This window comes from Penaeus japonicus, unplaced genomic scaffold, assembly GCF_977035675.1.
Source record: "Penaeus japonicus unplaced genomic scaffold, GWHDUDI00000001_assembly GWHDUDI00000040, whole genome shotgun sequence".
NCBI lineage: Eukaryota > Metazoa > Arthropoda > Malacostraca > Decapoda > Penaeidae > Penaeus > Penaeus japonicus.
In genome coordinates, this window is record NW_028234442.1 from 24,712,767 (window position 1) to 24,717,819 (window position 5,053).

The following is a 5,053-nucleotide window of genomic DNA, read 5'->3' on the forward strand; positions in this document are numbered from 1 at the left end:
AATTCAACAGTCATCCAATGGAAATTGTGTAGAAGATACAACACCAATGTTATCACATATTAATCTTTCCAATTTGAAGGAGAAGGCATTCATAAAAGAAGTCAGTATTTCAAGTAATTCTCTTGATTATATCATTAACAGAGATTCTGCAGAGGTAGAGGCAAGTATCTCAAGTAGCCTAGAACATTTGCAAACCCTTCATTTACCATCACATTCTACTAATATCGCAACATATTTTTCTTCATTTGATCCTTATAATGATGCCGCAACTACTTCCACATTTGAAATGTCACCCATGCCATATCCCGATTTAACTGAAAATGCTGCTGCATATATTGCTGGTTACATATGCCATAAAGTAATAAAAAGCCATAAGTGTGACAATTGCAGACAGCAGATAATTCAATCTCCTAAAGATAATTCAGATAACACTGATATATTTTTCAATGCCAAAGCTCTTGATGAATATAAATATTTAACTTTTCCTAAACTTGAAATTATTGATATAGTAACAGATTTCGAAAAAACATTTATGTCAAAAATTAATTATTATATGTATAAAGACAAATTAAAATATAATTTAGCAATAGAATTAAACAAAATTCAATTTGGTTTTAATCTTTGTAGTGGAGTACAAGACAAATTCATAAATATATTCCTCACCATGAGAATTCACCATCATATTAAAATATTTAACAGAAACTTACGAAAAAGAAAAAGCATAGACAGCAGTCATCTACCTACAAAGAAAAACAGAAAACTTCAAAAGGTAATTCATCACTAGCATGTTTTTTATCTGTTTTTTGTTTCTTTGTTTCCTTTTGTGTTTGTCTTTATTGTTTTTTATTTGTTACTTTTGAGTTTCTGTTTTTGTCTGAGTTTGGGTTTTGTTTGCTTTGTTTTTTAACATTTTTATTTGGTTTTGTCTTTACTTCTAACAAAAATAGCATGTTATTTTATGTTTTTTTGTTTTTGTTTGTAATTTCTGTTTCATGTTTACATTAAATATAACATAATGTCTGTGTGTTCGTTTTTATGTATATACCTTGCTTAATTGTTTCTGCATTATTGTTTTATTTTCTGACCATTTTTTTTCTAATGTGCATTATTGGACTGCATGCTCCTCTTCATTATCTGTTGTTTTCTCATTAATTTTTGTCTTGTCCTTGCATGATTCTAAATTATTTTTGTTTATATATATTTGTTACTGATTTTGCATGTGTTTTTATGGCATATGCATGTCACATTTATATGTCAATCATAGGTACAGTATTTTTATTATAATAAAAGCAATCCATACCATTGATTTTTACTATCCAAACTGATGCACAGGTATTTTTTTACAATACTGTTTTAGGATATTTATATTCTCATTAAATAAGGTATTACACGGGTAATATAAAAAATGATATTTTTTGTAGCCAGGTTTCTCTCTCTCCTCTCTCTCCATTCACTGAGTTATTAATACACTAAGAATGTTGATACCATGGTTTGGGAATATTATCAACTAATATTACATATAAAATTCACAATTATTGAGGAAAAAAAACATAAACATAGTTTTATCCATGAAGCTTGTGAAAAATACATAAATCAAAATCGAACACGTAACATCATTGCTGCTATAATGACGTCTCATGTATCGTTTGATTAAGGATATAGGTCTGGCAAAAGAACTCATGACGTCATGGCTACTCTAATGACGTCACATGTACTATTGGACTACGCCAATAGATGGCGTTATTCTGGTGACATCTGGCAACAAAGTGCGAACACCGATTTCTATTAATTTCATACGGTCTTACCTATCTTTCGTATACTATCTTTGATCCTGAGGGTAATGTTGCCAACAGAAGCCTCAGACACTCCCAAAGAAACCACAGAAACACCCGAAGAAGAAATGCCAGAACTGCCAGTTCTTGAAGAAGAAATGCCGCCACTGGAAGAGCCCACTGCACCAGTACCCCAGTATGTGAGGGTGCCATCCCCACACAGGTGCAAGAATGTGAAGAAGGCCAGGGAAGCAAAGGGCAAAGCTGTAGGAGTCATCCTGTACACTGCCGAGAAAAAAACATTACAAACGGCAATATTGATGATGATGATGTTACAGAATACATAAAAAAATGGCAGGATGAAATACTCCTACAACAATCAGAAGCTGAAATCTGATGACTGTGCCAGTATCATCGATAGGAGAATTAGGGCAGCCTCCCTAAATCTCGTTGGTGTGGCTATCACTTACCTCGACCCTGAGACCTACAGGAAGAGGAGGAATGACTATGATGAGTCCCGAGAGAGGCATGAAGATGGACCTGCAGCCAAATCCAAGTGAATCACACCATCACTGTAGTTCAGCAGAACGTCCTCAAGTGGACTATGGTTCGTAGGAACGAACTGTCGGGCATGTATAGAGCCCTAAATGCAGATGTAGTCCTGATCAACAGTCATGGTTTGAAGGACACAGACAGGCTGAAACTGTTCCCCTACTTATGTTATCAGAGGAACAGGACTGGAGAAGCAAGTGATGCCATAGCAATAGCAGTCAGAAGAGAAATCAAACATAAGATTCTCGACGACTTTGACGAAATGCTGGCAATGGAGATAGAGACCAGCAGAGGTCCAATAGTAGTGGCTACAATGTATCTGCCTCCAAGAAGGGCAATTGTTCCACTGCAAGACTTATACAGTCTGCTTCGACGAAGATTACCCACATACATAGTGGGAGACCTCAATGCCAACCATCCAATGCTAAACAATAGAGCAAGCAACATGGTTGGCAATGCTATTGCTAGAATGGTTGCTGATGGAGACCTAATTCACATGGGACCAGACTTCCCTACTTACATCACAGGGAATACAGCAACCAAACCAGATATTGCACTGTGCAATAACCAAGCCCATCACAGCGTGATCATGGAACCGGGCCCTGCAAGCACCAGTGATCACCTGCCCATCATCCTCAAGATATCATCCAACCCAATCCTGAAAAGCCTAAACTGTAGCAGATTCAACTTTAGAATGGCTAATTGGGGAGGATTCAAGGATGAGCTCCAGTCCAAGCCTGCAGCCAACTTGAGGACTGCAACACTGGAAGAGATTGATGAGGAAGTCGAAAAGTGGTACAGCGATGTTGAAGCTGCACTTGCTCATCATGTACCCAAGAGCAACCACAGGACTATCCCCCATCCAAGGCTAACAGCTGAAGTAAGACTGCTAAATATACAGTCGAATCACCTGCAGCACTATGCAGGGATTCATGGATGGACACAAGACCTGAGAGCAAGATACAGAAGCTTGCAAAGAGAACTCTCTAATCAATGGAGGAGAGCAGCAAATGACAAGTGGGAAGAACTTGTTCGAAAAGTGGAATGGGATCGAAAAGATCCACAGTCCTTCTGGTCAGGAATAAAGAAACTGATGGGAAGAAGTGAAAGCAGAAGTAGTTACCTCCTCAACGAACAGGATGAGAAGATTCATGAAGAAGAAGAACAAGAAATTCTGTTCAGAAATTACTGGAGAAATTGTTTCCGAATTACCGAAGAAGAAGAAGAGAACTTTGACAGTGATTTCGAGGAGACCATCATAGAGGAAATAGGAAGGCACATGCACCTCCTATATCCAGAAGCTGCTTCTGACTTCACGAGACTGGATCCCACAGATCCACTAATGACCAAGATCAACCCCACAGATGTCAAAAGAACTATTCAGAGTTTCAAGAATAGAACTGCTCCAGGAAAAAGCAGGATCAACAAAACAATCCTGCAAAATCTTCCAAACAAGATGTTGCTGAGACTGGCAAACATATACAATGCCTCTCTCACTGCTGGCTACTTCCCTGACCACTTCAAGGAAGCAAGAGTCAGGATGATTCCAAAAGCCGGGAAAAATCCAAGAAAAGTGGAGAATTACAGACCAATATCTCTGCTGGAAGTCCCAGGCAAAATCTTTGAAAAGATACTGAACATAAGATTGCGAAATCACCTGGAGATTAACGATTTGCAAAATCCCAGGCAACATGGCTTCAGACCAGGCAGAGGAACATCAACAGCCATTGCAATCATATATGAAGAAATCGCCAATGCCATGAAAAGAAAAAAGATCTTGTTTGAAGGCGTTGAGTAAATAGCTCATTTGATTATTAGATTGAATTTGGGGGCTTCAGTTACTCTTAACTATTACTCTAAATAATGTTGTGACAAGAATGTCCATAACCTTTAATAATTATAATTTTACTAATAGTATTTATTATCAAAATGTGAACAACTTACCTTTTCCAGGACATTGCAATATTGACTGTGAAAATGTAGGATTGTCTTCAGTGCTGGCAAATCTTGAGAATATAGACTTTGAGTTTAGTTAGTAATTTATATCATCCGACCATAGAGCTGGCATCAGAATGTTTAACTATTCCATGGACCATGATTTTGGTAATAAGTTTTATACATAGATTTTTTAAAGAAATTACTTCTAATAGCATTGAATACCCCATACCATCTTGAATAGATATGTGCTTATTCCATATGATTTAATATTTTTTGGTTACATTACACAGATAGGCCTACTCTTAACGAAAAGAATGCTTTGGAAAGCTGTACTATAAGATACATTATGCAGGATGCTTTGACTGGTATGTACTAATGCTTGATCACTTTATTAATATTTTTTAATAATTTATTTATAGCATAAATCTTAGCTTTTATACTGAAATGCCTTTGCAGATGACAGCAGTCTGCCTATGCTTGCTGATGTTCTTCCTGCAAGCAGTCTTTCAAATGAAAATGAGTCTGTCATTTTGCTGAATGAGCCAGATGTCTTGGATGGAGTTTTACCACAGATTAGTGCAGGTATATATATACATATGAATATATATATATATATATATATATATATATATATATATATATATATATATATATATATATAATTTGTTTCCATTATCATAAGTGATACATTTTACACTATATTACCTTTGCAGATGAAAGCAACCTGGCTGCAATTGATATATTTCCTACAAGCAATGTCTCAAATGAAAATAAATCCGTTATGTTACTTA